This window comes from Danio rerio, chromosome 13 (assembly GCF_052040795.2).
Source record: "Danio rerio strain M-AB ecotype USA chromosome 13, GRCz13ab, whole genome shotgun sequence".
NCBI lineage: Eukaryota > Metazoa > Chordata > Actinopteri > Cypriniformes > Danionidae > Danio > Danio rerio.
Window position 1 is genome coordinate 4,745,001 of NC_141033.1, and position 18,407 is coordinate 4,763,407.

Below are 18,407 nucleotides of genomic sequence, written 5' to 3' on the forward strand. Positions count from 1 at the left end.
GGAATTCCTTTATAGGATTCCTGAAGGAAGCGGATACTAATCTTTTTCTGTATAACCTTGTATAACTCTGTATAAATACTGTACATGCATTTTCTTATATATTTCTGTATATCACTGTATATATGAACTATTTATTTATATATAGTTTTTTCTATTTCTTATTTAATTTTTTATTTTGTATGTTTGGTTTTGATGTCTGTAGTACATGTTAAAAGCTCCTAAATTCAATAAAGATATTGACAAATAAATAACAACAGTTGTAAATAGATAAACAAACTAGTTTTGAACAAGGGTGAGTAAATGATGATAGTGTCCTGATAGATAAAACACATTCCACACACAAACTGAATCAACATAATAAACTACTTTACCCCTAAAAATAAAAATGTTGGAGTGGCCTAGCCAAAGTCCTGACCTGAATCCAATTGAGATGCTGTGGAATTTTATTTTATTTATTTATTTATTTATTTATTTATTTATTTATTTATTTATTTATTTATTTATTTTAATTAATTAAATGGTTTATTTATTTATTTATTTATTATTATTTATTTATTTATTTTAATTAATTAAATGGTTTATTTATTTATTTATTTATTTATTTATGTATTTATTTATTTAGTATGTTTGGTTTTGATTTCTGTAGTACGTTAAAAGCTTCTAAAATCAGTAAGGACAGTGATGAATAAATATCAACAGTTATAAATAAACAAACTACTTTTGAACAAGGGTAAGTAAAAGATGATCGTATTTTCACTTTGGGGTGAACTGTCCTGATGGATAATAGACATTACACACACAAACTGGATCAACATAAAAATAAATATTACACCTAAAATAAAAATGTTGGAGTGGCCTAGTCAAAGACCTTATCTGAATCCATATGAGATGCTGTGGCATTTTTTTCTCATTTGTATTTATTTATTAATTTGTATGTATGTATGTTTGATTTCTGCAATACATGTTAAAAGCTCCTAAAATCAATAAAAGACAATGAGTGAGTTAGACAAGTGTTTGTGGAGTTTTACAGCAGACTTCAGACACGTTTACATGTCAATGATGTACAGAAAAACAAATACTTAGACAAGAACAGTCAAAAATGACCCACAATGATCCATTAAAACAACTAAAACTGGCACTAATCAAGCAAAAGATGTAGCAGTATCTTTCAAAACTTAATTTGTTTTTAAGTGACCCATTAAAAAAACCCTGCTTAGGCTTGTGAAAGTTGCCATTCATTATTTGAATCTTCAATCCTAAGAAGGATTTTAGGCTAATACTTCACCCTCATCACAATTGCAAACTTACGACTTATAGGTAAAACAATCTGTAGAGTATTCAGTTAACATAAATCACACAGAAACAATACATACGCTCCTATGAGAAAAGAAAAACAATTAAAAACAAATGAACCGCTGAAGCAGATCAATGAGTGTACACAGCCACACGGGTCTACAGAAAGAGCAAATCAAGAGTGGGTCTTCACTGTTTCTTTTTTTTTGCAAGCTCTGTGAAACCAGGATCAGAGATTAAAATGTCACGACCCACTCATTTTCCTAAGAGACAAGAGACTGAATCAATATTCCTCCAAGCCTTCAGCTTCACTGCGAAGATTTCATACGGTTGAAGGGGTGCAAATGGATTTACGCTGAATTGACGGGGCACATACTTATCTATCTTCAATAATAATAATAAAAAAAACAGTGAAAAATGACATTTTACTTTAATGGCCACATTTTACTCATGTTAAAGTCAAATCTTATCTCTCAGATTCACAGTCGCAGCCCATTTCTGTTAATGACGCCGTTCCTCTCTAGCGCACACGCCTCCCAGGAGATCAGATACAGATTCAAGCCTTAAACAAAGAGACTCAATTCAAGTGTTTAAGCAGAGTCTACCTCTTTAAAATTATTAAGAGATTAAGCACGCTCTGGTCAGGAAATTAAATACGCATGCAAATATCTGTAAAGGAATCTGTGCCCTTTTTTGCAGTTAAATTGATGGTTCACTCCAAAATGAATCTTCTCTTATCATTTACCCGCCATTTTACTTGTTACAAACCAGGTTTGATCTTTGAACAAAAAAGAAGATATTTTAAAGAATGTTCAAGTGCTGTAACCATCGAGTTCCACAGGAGTTGTTTTTTACTACTATGGAAAAAAAATGGTTATAGGCTATATTCAAAATGTATTCATAAATATTCATATATTTTCTAAATATATATGCACAACAAAATAAATAAACAAACTAGGTTTAAATAAGGGTGAGTAATGATGATAGAATGTTCATGTTGGGGTAAACTGTCCCGATAAATGTCCCAATAGTCATTACGCATAAAACACACACAAACTAAATCAACATTAAAAAAATTGCAATACACCTAAAATAAAAATGTTGGAGTGGCCTAGTCAAAGTCCTGAACTGCATCCAATGGAGATGCTCTGGCATGACCTGAAAAATGCAGTTCAACTCTGTAAAAGACTCAATGCAAGTTATCTAAAATCCTTGATTGCAGTTGATGCAGCTAAAGCCTGATTTATACTTCTGTGTCAAGTGACCGGCGTAATCCATGGCGCATGCAACGCGTGTAGCTGTGCATTTATTCTTCTGCGCGCTGTTTCTGTTGGGTTGCGCTGTAGCATACACGTGCGCTAGACGCAGAAGTATAAATCAGCCTAAGGGTGGCCCAACCAGCTAATTTGTACAAATTCAAGTGAGTTTAGTCATACAAACATGTTAGATTTTTCAAAAGGAGGCACCAAACCCCACCCATAATTGAGGGGTGTGCAAATAATAATAAATTTCACAAATGAGATCATACAAATTCATACGAACTTGCCACTAAGTCAAACGAGCTTATTATTATAGCGATTATTGTGAAGTTGAACATTTTTCACAGGAAAATGTTGATAGTTTGTTTGCAATACCGCAGACACAAAACACACACAATTTGTTTCCACAAACAAATTAATCCTGAACAGAGACTGGCAGTATGTCAAAGATATGTACAGACAAACACACACACACTCGCCAAACATCAGCATGGGGAAACTCTCAACCATCTTACAAATTCTGTCTTTATATTCAGAATCTGAATATTTCACACTGTTTGTCAAAAAGTGCTCTGCGCTCCGATAACAGCATTCTGGATTTTGGTTTTTCACTTGTATGAGTTATCAAACATTCATTCATTCATTTTCTTGTCAGCTTAGTCCCTTTATTAATCCAGGGTCGCCACAGCGGAATGAACCGCCAACTTATCCAGCAAGTTTTTATGCAGCGGATGCCCTTCCTGCTGCAACAAATATCTGGGAAACATCCACACACACACACACACATTCACTCATACACTTGTACACTACAGACAATTTAGCCTACCCAATTCACCTATACTGCATGTCTTTGGACTGTGGGAGAAACCTGAGCACCCGGATGAAACCCACGGAAACGCAGGGAGAACATGCAAACTCTACACACAAAGACCAACTGAGCCGAGGTTCGAACCAGCGGCCTTCTTGCTGTGAGGCGACAGCACTACCTACTGCACCACTGCTTCGCAAATGTTGGAGTGGCCTAGTCAAATTCCTGACCTGAATCCAACTGAGATGCTTTGGCATGACCTCAAAAATGCAGTTCAGCCCCATAACAGACTCATTGCAAGTTATCTAAAATGCTAGATTGCAGTTGTTGCTGCTAAGGGTGGCCCAACCAGCTAATTTGTGAAAATTCAAGCAAGTTTAGTCTTAAAAAAATCAACAATTTTCAAAAGCAAATTGAATTAAAATGTGCAAATGAGATCATATGAATTAGTCCAGGGGTTCCCAAACTTTTCAGCACACGACCCCTAAAATAACAATGCCAGTGACTCGCGACCCCCAATATCCTCTGAGGTGGTTATAAATACAGAAAACTTGCATGCAATGGCGCACACACACACACACACACACCAATAGACCAAAGTCTATTCTTCATTTAATTTTTTTTATGTATGTCAGTGCTGTAAATGGGCCAGAAAGTTTAACCTGGTGTTATAAAATCAATCTGCTGCATCTGATGCTATTGCTGTCTTTAATATAATGTATTTACCCCAGGGGTCGCAATCCAATAAAACTAGTTAAAAAGCTACTATAGTAACTATAAATGACTGTTTTTTTCTCTTGAGTTGGTTATGGATAAAATATGATAATTCTTATGGCCTAATAATAATCATAAATAGATTTTTGGAAATCACCAGGCGTCCCCCCTTCATTGTTCCGCGACCCCTCAAGGGGTCCCGACCCCCACTTTGAGAACCCCTGAATTAGTCACTAAATCAAACAGTTACAAATAGCATTGTGTAATGAGTCCCGGCTGCGGGCTGGGCATTTCTGTAGAGTTTGGCGTGGGTTTCCTCCAGGTGCTCTGGTTTCTGGTTAGATAAACATCAGTCACAGTTTCTTTTTCTACATAAAATGGTTCCAAAACCACACATTTTATGTGCTTCACATGCGTGTTTCATGTGTGATTTTAACTTGACCTTATCTGTCAGGAAGACACCTTTGGACAGACTTTTAAATCAGAAAACAATACATCACATGACTTAAAACTAAAAGAAACCAGTTACTAAACTGGTTAAACAGAACAATCAGTTTTGCAAATCAAGACACCATTATACTAGACAAAGACAGCCTCCAGTCAAGCAGAAATTATCCAGATACGAGCACCAAAAAAAAAAAGGATCCTTGCTCACTGCTCTGGGAGGTCTGGCAGCTGAAACACACACTAAACACACACACGCTGCTGTCATACACTCGCACAGTCCTGGGGCCTGTACCATTTAACTGGCTAGCCAGTTAAGTTTCAGTTCATAACAAATGGATGTGGCCAATTGTTTGACTAATAGCCTGTGTTTCAGGGACGGAGTCGGATGGTAAATCAATAATCAATCCAGTTAAATCAGTTAGTGATCTGTTGCTTTAAAAGAACAGGTTCATAATAGTCATAAGCTAGGCTTCCATCTACCTGCAGTATAATTCAGAATTATTAGACCCCCTTTAAATTTTTTTGTATTTTTTTAAATATTTCCCAAATGATGTTTAACAGAGCAAGGACATTTTTACAGTATGTCTGATAATATTTTTTCTTCTGGAGAAAGTCTTATTTGTTTTATTTCGGCTAGAATACAAGCAGTTTTAATTTTTTTATGAACCATATTAAGGTAAAAAATTATTAGCCCTTTTAAAGCTATACATTTTTTGATAGTCTACGGAGCAAACCATTGTTATACAATAACTTGCCTAATTACCCTAACCTGCCTAGTTAACCTAATTAACCTAGTTAAGCCTTTAAATGTCACTTTAAACTGTATAGAAGTGTCTTGAAAAATATCTAGTCAAATATTATTTACTGTCATCATGGCAAAGATAAAAATTACTTATTAGAGATGAGTTTTTAAAACTACTATCATTAGAAATGTGCTGAAAAAAAAATCTTCTCTTCGTTAAACAGAAATTGGGGGAAAAATAAACAGGGGGGCTAATAATTCTGACTTCAGCTGTATTTGGAATACTGCTTCATGAAAACACTGAGATGCAAATATATTTTGAAAATGCGAATCAAAAACTGAGTAGGATAACATTCGGTAACACTTTACTTGAAGCGGCGTCCATAAGAATGTCACGAAACCTTTATAATCATGCAATAACTGAATGAGACTGTATGTGTGTGTGTGTGCTAATGACAACTGTCGCTCGGTTATGTCATTTTAAATGCAAGAATGTCAACTTTACATGAACAAATACATCACAACCAGTCTTCCTCTTTGTCATGAGGCATTATAATTGTGTCATGATATTTTTTTCTGCTCTCGTTTTCGGCCAAACAATCTGTATTTGTCATTAAAACGTCTCATTAAAAGTGTCATTCCTCTGTCAGGTCATTTTTAACAGCATCATTAATATTTAATGACATTTTAATGACAAATTCAGCTTGTATCACTGTAGTTAAAGTATAGTGCTTAAAAATGGCAGCACAGTGGTTAGAACTGTCACCTCACAGCAAGAAGGTTACTTGTTCGAGTCCCGGTTGGGCCAGCTGGCATTTCTGTGTGGAGTTTGCATGATCTTTCCATGTTTGCGTGCTTCTTCGGGTGCTCCCCTACAGTCCAAACACATGCGCTATAGGCGAATTGGGTAGGCTAAATTGGTCATAGTGTATGAGTGTGTGTGTGAATGTGAGAGTATATGGGTGTTTCACAGTCCTGGGTTGCAGCTGGAAGGGCATCCGGTGCATAAAAACATATGCCAGAATAGTTGGCGGTTCATTCCGCTGTGGCAGCCGCTGATAAATAAAAGACTAAAGCTGAAAGAAAATAAATGAATGACTCCTAAATACATAGCGAAACACATGGGATGCTATCAATGAGCTAAACAACCATTATATTACTCAGAAAGTTGAGGGGAAAAAAGGTGTAAATCCCGAAGAAAGGAGCACAGGGAATTCAGCTTTAGTTAGTGTGCAGTTTGCCGAAGGTCACAATAAATGAGAAGCATTGTGAAAAAGCAATATAGCACAACTCCTATACGAACGGGATTAGATTCCTCAGAGGACACCGCCAAATTACATTTGATAATTTGATCCTGAAAATTGTTTGGAGGACAACCTCGTACATGGCCAGCATTCAAATCAAGACATTTAAGTATGTCAAATATGTTATATGCGTTTAACATTAATGCAGGATCTACATCCAAAGAATTACTTTTTTTGTTAAAAGGGAATCAATCATGCCTTTTTTTTACGAGAGTGTGTGAGGTTTCCAACTCAAAATACCACACAAATAATGTTTTATAACTCTTTGAAGCTGCCCTTTTTAGGCTTTAATCCAAATCCTGCCGTTTTGGTGACTGTCGCTTTAAAATCAAATGAGATTGTGGTCTTTTTAAAAGAGGGCGGAGCTTCAAATGCCAGTGTGTCAGCATAACGGCAGTTTTAAAATCAAGACTAATGTTCTTTGCTAGTGAGGGAGAGATCGACACTAGTGGGCGGGGCTTTCCCCCTCTGATGACACGTACAAAAAGAGAATGTCAACCGAAATGTATCTGCAGACTGTTTTGATCAAGTGTGATTTTAAAAAATGTAATTAATCAGGTTTTACCATTAGAAGCTGGTTATAGTCACACATCGTTCTCACACAACTGTGGTTAATCTCCTCATAAAAATGATTTTTGCATAATAGGTCTCCTTTAAACCCTGAATAAATTGGCATTTCATTATTTCCTTTAGATTAGATTCAACTTGTATCAAGTGTATCTATAGAAAAAACAGGTGATATTTACAGATGGATGTACTATGAACATAATATTGAGGTTGTATTAACTCAAATCAGACATTTGGACATTGATTTTGATGATTACAATTTACTTTAGGAACGTTAAGGGGGGAAAAACTAAATATAGAAGAAAAAAAAAGAGAAATCTGCACCACAGTATAATAATCCAAAATTAGTTGAGTTTAAAAAGGAAGATAACCCAGTATGCTGGGTCAAACATTTAATCTAACCTTGCGCTGAGCTGACAAAATGATTCAAATCCTTACAACTTTCATTGACCTGCATTAGAGAGGAGTAGAAAAGGCAGAAAGCATCATCTGTGGAGGCTCTCTATGGTCAATAACAATAAAGCAGGACTTGGTGAAAGGTCAGTTTTCTTAAAGCAGCATTTGTTACTCCTCCATGTTTTCTGGCTGGTCAGTTGACCAATCCGGTATCTTAAGGTGACATGGGGTAATTCCCAATCTGTGTGTGTGCAGAAGATAAATGACGTCGATATGGGAACAATGAGATGTACAGCTCTTTCTCCCTCTCTTTACTTTACAACAAATCAATTTAAATCAATTTAATTGAGCTTTATTGGCAGGACTTACTTAGTATTGCCAAAGCCTTGCTCAATATTTTAATAACGAACAAACAATTATAGAAAAAACATGAACAGATCTATAAAATAATTAAGTAAACAAAAACATGTCAACTTTATACAGATAAAATTAAATAGAATTTCTAATTAAAAAAATGCAAGACATTGTTGGAAAAAAAAAAAAAAAAAAAATATATATATATATATATATATATATATATATATATATATATATATATATATATATATATATATATATATATATATATATATAATTTTATATTTAAACAAAATAAAACAAATAAACAAATTTAAAATCTACAGTTATTAATATAAAACATAATATATTTAATAAATAAAGTATAAAAAAAATAACTATAAAATTAAATAAAAATAATTATAAAATAAGCAAATATAATTTAACATAACAAAATAAATGAACATTATCATAAAATCTAAAATAAATACATTTAAAATAAAATATAAAGTAAACACAAAATAAACATAAATAAAATAAAATAAATCATTATACAAAATATAAAATAAAATAATAAATATTTACCGAAAAATTAATAAAAAATAAATATTAGTAAAATTAATACAATTATTAATAAAATTATTTAGATATTAATAAAAAATTATAAATATTTAAGAAATATATACATTAAAATAAATACATTTTAAATAAAATAAAATTAAATCTAAAATAAACAAAAAAAAATTAATATAAAATAAACATATACAAAATAAATATAAAATACATTCAAAATTAAATTAATAAAAAAATATATAAAATAAAAATAATAACATTTAAAAATTTTATATAGAATAAAAATAAAATAAATAAATATAAAGTAAGTAAATCTTAAAATGAAATAAACTACATTCATTCAGATGGTTTGTTTCTGACTAGTTTTGTCCACTGGCTGACTCTTTTCTCTCTTTATCTCTCTCTCTCTCTCTCTCTCTCTCAGTGGAGAAAGAAAACAGCTGCAGCTCAGGGCAATCGATGCCGCATCTGACCCTTAATACAGCAGGAATGCAGGAAGAGTAAAAGCCAGAGAAAGACCAACAGAGACACAGAGCAAGACGTGCATTCGTGCACTCCTGAACAGATTAATAAAGGTACAGAACACGAATTGTCAAAACCTTGTCTAATCTTTTAACATTGTTTAATAGGGAAATATACAGCGAAACAGCCAGTTTATACTTTAGCACAAGCTCATTAAACTATTTTTGCATAACATTATAAACCAAGCCAATAAATCTGCAGCAGTTTTCATTTGAATGAACCCCAGAGCCTATCATCAACTCAAGGAAATGAACGCAGACCCTCCAAGCCATGCAAAACTCCATTTCACACATCGCTGTTCTGAAACATCCGCGCACAAATGTGTTGCATACTTGATTTTGCGACACTTCTGCCATATGTTCACTCTTTTACTGTCAAAATAATAACTTATAGGAAATACACATGGAATCAAAACTAGCCGTAGTGATTTTGTTAGCTCCCTTTGCTAGTTTTGTGGTGAACAATTCATCCGAGCATCTCATCAGGTAAAAAAATAATAGTTTGCCCTTGTAATCTTTTACTGAAAGCTGAAAGTGCTCTCACTGTTTTTGTTTTCAGTTAAACTCTCAGATGACAACTGTCTGAGGTATTGGGCGGGACTAACATACTTAACCACGCCCCTCCAGCTGTCAGTTTTGACAACAAATTCAAATGGTGAGTCTGTTGTCAATGAGTTTAGAATGACCAAGAGGCGACACTCAATAGAACATTCCATTGCAACAGCAGCGCCCAGCAACAGCCCCGGATTCTTCCATCTTGGAGTAAAAGCGATCGGCTGTCCATTGGATCTTATTGCTGTCGCGATGGCAAGCAGCTGCTTTGTTTTTTATTTATTTACTTAAAAAGCACTTAGAGCTGAGATACAACCTGAAAGACAACAATACAACACTTACCATCACAATCATCAGCGGTTTTAACGGTTTATTTTACGCCATCTAGTGGCTGTTTCCCAAATTACACTAGAGTGTCGCCTCTTGGTGGTTCTATGTTCTTTGGTTAGGTTGGAATAACTCTATTAGAACCCCTTTTTCCCCAACTTTCTGAATGAAATGGCTACTTTACTACATTCAATCAGCTCGTAGTAGAAAAAAACAAGCCACACCCACTGCCTTTTCACTGTTTAATATTCCGTCCCTCTAGGAACTGCATCACAAAATGAAAAAAGCAGTTGGTTCTAAACTTAAATTGACTTCTTTAGCTTGATGAACACAAAACATGAAATTCTGAAGAAATCTGAAGAAAAAAAGCAGTCATTGAAATCTCTAGTAAGAACAAGAAAATACTATGAAGGTCAGGGTTTTTTTTTACAGCATTCTTCAGAATATCTTCCTTTGTGTTAAATGGAAACAGGTTTGTAGCAAGGGAAGGATGACAAAAGTTATTACACAATTTTCATTTTTGGGTGAACAGTTCAGTTTAATAATTCCATGAAACAACTTTAACACACAGTTGAGGTCAAAATGATTGGTCCTCCGGTGAATTTTTATTTTCTTTTTTAAATGTTTCCTAAATGATGTTTAACAGAGCAAGGACATTTTCACAGTATGTGAAAATACTGTTTTTTTTCTCTCCTGTAAAAGGTCTTATTTGTTTTATTTTAGCTATAATATAGTTTTTAATTTAATAAAATATAATAAAACTTGATATGGTCTAGAATGGTCTTTTCCGGAAAAATATCTGTGATGTCCTCGCCTGTGTGAACAGCGCTTTTTTTTTAATAAATCAGTAAAGTTGTTCCGGTTTCACAGTGTGAAAGGGGCTATTGTATAACGATGGTTTGTTCTGTAGACTATCGAAAACAAAAATATAGCCTAAAGGGGCTAATAATTTGGACCTTGAAATGGTCCTTAAAAAATTGAAAACTGCTTTTTTTCTAGTCGAAATAAAACAAATAAGACTTTCTCCAGAAGAAAAAACATTATCAGACATTCTGTGAAAATGTCCTTGCTCTGTTAAACATACTTGAGGAGTATTTGAAAAAAGAATAAACAATTCAAAGGGGGACTAATAATTCTGACCTCAACTGTATTGTGCAGCACTAAAACTTATTATTCTTCCTTTTAGGAACACCATTAGAATAGTTCTTCCCAACCTCAACCCAAAACAACAAATTCACACTCAAAAACCTGCTCAGGGTACTGAATCAGTGGACCCTTATTTATCCTAGAAGCAAAAATAACAAGTTAATAAATACAAATATATTTGCTGTCTAAAATCTTATTCCCTCCACTCAACTTGACTGAACCGAAAAACCCATCATGATGTATAACAGCTTTGATTAAATGCCTTGTTCCTTTTTGTTCATTTGCTTTTGGATGGTCATTTTCATTCATTTCGTTCAGCTTAGTGCCTTATTTATCAGGGGTTGCCACAGTGGAATGAACCGCCAACTATTCCAGCATATGTTTGACACAGCGGATGCCCTTCCAAACTCCACACAGAAATGCTAACTGGCCCAGCCCTGACTCGAACCAGCAACTTTCTTGCCATGAGGTGACAGAGCTAACTATTAAGCAACCGTGCAACCCTAAAAATCATCTTCTAAATGTATAAACGTGACTGTAAATATTGTATACATGTACTCAAGTACATCATACTGTATAATGACATATAATTAAAAAAAGTGCATGATAATTCAACAATTATACAACAGAGGCAATATCATTACTGTAAGACACTTATATTTCAAAATATAACAATGCAATGTAACTTCTATGCATAATGAGTGTAATGCACATGATAACACTGACATGCATAAGCAGAACTGATCATACATTCTCAAACCACATATGATTCAGCTAGTCTGTACATGTATATCAGCACAGAGAAAAATGTCATTGATTATTCAATCAGTCTGTAGAGTATAAGCAGCTCATACACCTACTGTATGTCAATGTGAGTTTGATAGTCTAAAAGCTTTCCATGTTAGTCAGAGTTCACATCCTCACCAAAGCAACATCAAAACACGCTGATTCTATTTTTGGGACGGTTTCTATTTTTGTAATGTCAAACATGATGACAGCATATTGCGTGTGTTTTGTTTATATCATTTGTTTTTAGATTGTATAGCATTGTGTTTGATATTAACAGGCATAATGAAGTTATCTTTTGATCTTTAAGATGCCTTGAAGTATGTTCACACTGTAAAATAAAAAAACACTTGTTCACTTTTGGGTAACTTTTGACAGTGGAAATGGCCATAAAAACCATACCGAACCATATCACTCAGCGGAAACAGGCAATAGCTGTGAAGTTTAGAGGTGGTTGTGACAATTTACCTTTATTGTTTACAGTACTTTACTTTTGTACAAACACTTAAAAATTAAGATACAAGACTTGTCACTAGTGTGGTACCATATCAAAAATTATACAGTTGAAGTCGGAATTATTAGCCCTCCTTTGAATTTCTTTTTCTTTTTTAAATATTTTACCAAAAGATGTTTAGCAGAGCAAGGAAAGTCTTATTTGTTTTATTTCAGCTAGAATAAAAGCAGCTTTAATTTTTTATAAACCATTTTAAGGTCAAAATTATTAGCCCCTTTAAGCTATATTTTTTTCGATAGTCTACAGAACAAACCATCATTATACAATAACTTGCCTAATTACCCTAACCTGCCTAGTTACCCTAATTAAATACCTGAATGAAGCTTTTAAGGCCGTACTCACACTAGGTACAGTTGCCTCGAACCTGGCTAAAGCACGCTTGTCCCCCCTCCCGTCTCCCCCGATGGTCCGCGCTCACACCACAAACGGGCTTCGGCACGCTTACGTCATCGCTGCTCAGTGCGCTGTTCAGTGAGAAGCGCTCTCTCACTCAGCAGCACAGTGGAGATTTCTCTAGTTATATCGTTTCAGTCGTTTGATATGCCGTCAAATATTTCGCCAAACAGTCGTTAGAGATGCGAGGACACGCAGTCAGATATTTCGCCGAACAGATCCGCCACTTTTGGCGCTCATAAACAATCATAAAGCTCTCGTGCTGCAGGAATGAGGAGGTCTGCTGAAGGTGCAGCTGTCGTGCAGTAAGGGGTTCTCGTCTTTAATAAACTACGGCAGTTTGCGTTCACTGAACAGTAAGAATTATTAATAAATCCATATGAAACAGTGCCTTGAAAGTCACGTCTCGCTTTCAGTTTCGGGCTTTGGCGCGTTTTGCACTCACACATAAGCATTTTCCTATTCACTTCTTTAGTCATTTACGTTACCTATTTACTTCGTTATTTACTTGCTTATTTATTACAGTGGTTTGTTCAGTAGACAATCGAAGAAAAAAAAACATTGCTTAAAGGGGCTAATAATATTGACCTTAAAATAATTAAAAAATTAAAAACTGCTTTTTATTCTAGTTGAAATCAAACAAATAAGACTTGGCCAAAGCCCAAGTGAACCGGGCTCGTGCACACCTCTTCCAACTGGGAAAGGGCCGGCCAAGTGAACCGTGCTTGAGCCCAATTAAGCGCACTCACACTTCTCAAACGATCCGGGAAACGGGCCTGGGCACGGTACGGATGGCATAGTGTGAGTAGGCCCTATATGTCACTTTAAGCTGTATAGAAGTGTCTTGAAAAACATCAAGTCAAATTTTATTTACTGTCATCATGGCAAATATTAAATAAATCAGTTATTAGAAATTAGTTATTAAAACTATTATGATTAGAAATGTGTTGAAAAAAATCTGCTCTCTATTAAACAGAAATTGAGGAAAAAAATAAACAGGGGGGCTAATAATTCTGACTTCAACTGTACATTAATAACTAAAGGGTCCTAATTAATACCCCAAGTGTACATATTAGTAGCTAAAAAGTGCAAAAGTGTACCTCTTAAAATTGTTAAGGTGCTAAAATATACCTTATATGGTACCAATATGAATCCTTTAAGTACAAATATGTACCCTTTAAAAAGGTCCCACCAAGTCATGGGCCGGTATAAGATTCTGACGGTATGATAAGCTTGGATGAAAATATCACTGTATTGGGATTACCGCTTTAATATATATATTTTTTTAAATGTCTGGGTTAAAAACAAAAACTTTGTAGCCTTTTGAAAACAATCTATTTTATTTTGGGAAACCTTTTAAATATTTTGTAAGAGTAAACATGTCAGGATAGTTTAATTACTGACATCTGCTGTCTTCATTCGTTTCAAAAACAGGTTTTGTTTGCAATTTAAAACGGCATCTTTAGATTTATTTTCTGCTGAAAATAATGTTGTCCTAAAAAACAAAACAAAAATAAACAAAAAAAAAAACGTAAATAAAAATGTGGACATACCTAAGGAACAGTATTGCAGAAAATTTGGGTGGATTTAAAACCTTGACATTTCCAAACCGTGGTATACCCTATCATACACGGTATACGGTTATCGTCCCATGCCTAGTCCCACCATAGTGACAGCTCTCGAACCTTTATTTTTGAGAGTGTACATGCTTTTTCCTTTCTATAAGAACACTTTGCCGCATTAAGAATAAAAAACAGCTTGAAAGAAAAAGGTGAAAGGAGAGAGAAAGATGTCTTTGCACTCTCTACTATCCTAAAGAGGTTGATAAAGCACGATAATCTATTCCTTCATCAAATCCCTCGGGTAGGAACGAGAACGTCTCTATTTCCCACTCAACACTCTGAAAACGGGACTTCTCTAAAGGTCACTTTTTTTTTCTTCTTATTTCAAAAATCAAACTGCGCACACACACACACACACACACACACACACAAAAAATAATGCACCAGCAAGAATCACGGCAAGCACTCTCACAACAAATATCCTCCTCTGATCATGCATTTTTCATGCCATACACACTGGCAGGAAGAAGATATGCATCCCTACAGTATGTGAAACACTTTACCTTACAGGGAGGTTTTAATATCAAATGAACGCCTCAGTGGTTAAGCAAAGCCAACCATCAATGCAGAAAGGAAAAAAAATAAAATAAATAAAACTCAATCCCAATGTTTCTCCTATAGATTCACCTCAATTGATCCCCTGTCAAAGAGAATTACAATGAGTAGGAGCCAGAATGAAATGATCACGCAGGAGACATCAATTCCATTATGCTGGGATTGCACTTCGGGAACTAAATTGCACATGGTAAAATAAAAAGCTTCCAGGAGTCGGAGTCATAATTCATTAGAGATGAACGTTCAAACCTTAAAGAGGACCTACTATCCCACTTTTTATATGTAACATAAGTCTCTTGTGTACGGTGACTGGGAAGTGCAAAACAACATTACAAAGTGTGAAACGCTTCACAAAGCTCGAGACAAATTTACATTGTGGAAAACATTTTTATCTATCATAGCACACAATTACATTGGAAAAAAACGATTTTACGAAGGACGAAACAAATTTACATTACACGAGACGCAAAACACTTTTAACTGTCCCGAAACACAAGAAGTGACGTGGAAAACACCATACAGCGGAAAATATCAGCATGTGTGTGACGTTGTAGACGCAGGTTAACACGAGTCCAATGGCACAGGTCAAAATTAGTCCACAACTATGAAAATCACGGTTTGACAAACTGCGATAAAACATCGTTTTGTCATTTAGAGGTATTCCGAGAAAATATTAGCGTGAGAGTATGTGGAAACATGTAAACGCAAGTACATGGAAACAAGTTAACACAAGTCCACAACCAAAGCTTCTATGGTTATGCCATGTTAAAAAAAAAAAAAAAAAAAAAAAACAGATCAAGTTTACCACATTTTATAAATACCACTTTTTATAATTATACAAATATTCAGTAACACTTTAGAAAAACTATCCATTATAACTAGCTAATAGATCAGTAATAAACTGTTATTTAATGTGTTATTAATGACTTATTTATAAATAATAGTTAATAGTGTGTTAATTATTTATAACTATCTGATATAACTAGCTATTAGTCCATTAATAAACTGTTGCTAAGTTTTAAATAACTTGTTAAAAAAATTTATAGTTTGTTAATTATTTATTACTGTGCATCATAGATAGCCAATAGATAACTGACAAGCAGTTAGTTAACAAGTTATAAATGGTTTGTTAACTGTATTTTAATGATTTATAACTTTACCTAATAAATTAGTATTAGACCATGAACAAGCTGTTGGTAAATTTCTTACTGAAGACTTGTTAAGTATCAGTTAATAGTTTATATACATTATTGGGATGTTATTCTATTGCAATTATTCTCCATTTATTAACTGTTAGTAAATGAGGAACAGTTGCAACTTTAGAATAACGTTGCAATAACGTTTATGACTAACACTTAACTAATATTTTGTTTCACACTTTACAGATCAGTTGTTCATAGTTTGTTAACCATCTACTAACACCAGTGAAACTTTGTAAAACAGCAAACGGATGAAACAAGTTCAAGCTACAGAAATTTGATGTGATTTTTAAAATATGCAGCAGTATACAAGAATACAAACCCATGAGCTTTGGCCCCTTTTGGTGCTAAACGTGAAAACAAAATAATTTAAAAATATTTTATTTAAAAAGTTCAACAAAAGTTTCATTGATGTTATTAAATCGTAAACAAACTATGAACAACTTATCTGTAAAGTGTGAGTTAATATATCAGTCAAATGTTAGTTATTAGAAAAGGTATGTTATTGGGACGTTATTCTAAAGTCGCAACTACTCTTCATTTATTAACTTAGTAAATGAGGAATGTATAAACTATTAACTGATACCTAACAAGTCTTTAGTAAGTAATTTACCAACAGCTTGTTCATGGTCTAATACTAATTTATTAGGTAAAGTTATAAATTATTAAAATACAGTTAGCAAACCATTTATAACTTGTTAACTAACAGCTTGTAAGTTATCTATTGGTTATCGAGAAGGCACAGTTCTAAAAATAAATAAATAACTTTTATTGGTAACACTTTACAATAAGGTTCATTAGTTAATGCATTTACTAACATGAACTAATCATGAACAACACATGTACAGCATTTATTAATCATAATTGAACATTTACTAATGCATTATTAACATTTAAGTCCATGCTTGTTAACATTAGTTAATGCACCATGAGTTAACATGAACTAACAATGAACGACTGTATTTTCATTAACTAACGTTTATTAACATGAATAAATACTGTAGCAAATGCATTGTTCATTGTTTGTTCATGTTAGTAAATGCATTACTTAACATTAACTAATGAACCTTATTGTAAAGTGACCCTTTTATTTAACAAGTAATTTATAACTCATTAACTAACAGTTTATTAATGAACTATTAACTAGTTATAACGGATGGTTATTCTAAAGTGTTACCAAATATTCTAACAATTTAAAGTCATCAACAGCAATAAATAATACACAAGGTAAAATACATAAATAATAATAATAATGATAATTTATAACAAAAAAACAGTTTTCCTTTCAATAAAAACGGTATAATTTCAGAAGGATTCACATTTCCAAATATTTCATAAAGTCTCTCCAGATAAAAATTGTTGTCTGATAACATCAAAAATAGGGCATTCCACAAGAATATGTTTAACAGTTTGGTTTCTGTTGCAATATAGACATTTTGGGGGTTCTTCTCCTTTGAGTAAATCTATGGGAGGGGGGAATTAAATAACACATTTTATAAATCGCAGCCTCTTGCAATTAGCTAATTGCAATGTTTCTAATTACGATTCGATTTCGATTAATCGCACAGCCCTAGGCGGAGCTACAAATGCCTGTGTGTCAGCATAGTGGCAGATCAAAAAAGCCAAGACTAACGTCCTAAGCTAATGAGGGGGAGATCATCACTAGAGGGCAGGGTTTTTTCCCTCTGATGACACGTACAAAGGGAGAATGTCAATCAAAGTGTTTCTGCAGACTGTTTTGATCAAGTGTGATTATAGAAAATCAAATTAATACCTTTTTGACATTAGAGGCTGGCTATATTCACACACTGTTGCCACACAACTGTGTTTAAACCCCTTTTAAAAGTGATCTTTGCATAATAGGTCCCCGTTAAAATGTATATTAATGGTTATTTTTAAGATGGAATGATCATGAGACCCAGTTTTACTATCTTTTGAATGCTGTTTAGTCTTTTGCTCCCTCATAATTTATTAAATTATTTTAATGACAGGGAAAAATTAATAAATGTTTATTTTAAAAATGTATAATGAAATAAAAGTCAAATAACTGTTTAAAAAGTACAACGACTGCATGAGAACATCTGCAAGTGAAACGGATGGAAAGGATGTGATGCAAATATGATGCAATGTGATGCAAAGTCTTTACATGGAGCCGAGCTTTGTAAATTCCACCCAGGGGAATACACTGTCAATGCAAAACCGATGGTTCCTTCACATACTATATAATGGTTCCTACTCAAAAGGACAAATTTAGACTAGATTTGCTTTAAGTTTTTTATTAGTAAAGACTTTTAGGCACTATAAAAGTGCTTTTAAATACTTATTTAGGGCTGGGGGTAAGTGAGAAATGTCA

At 33.8% G+C, this 18,407-nt stretch overlaps 1 protein-coding gene across 2 annotated transcripts in view; it reads right to left on the bottom strand.

Annotated features, from left to right (window-relative positions):
- mcu (mitochondrial calcium uniporter) overlaps window positions 1-18,407 on the bottom strand; it is a 130,767-nt gene that overhangs the window by 50,060 nt on the left and 62,300 nt on the right.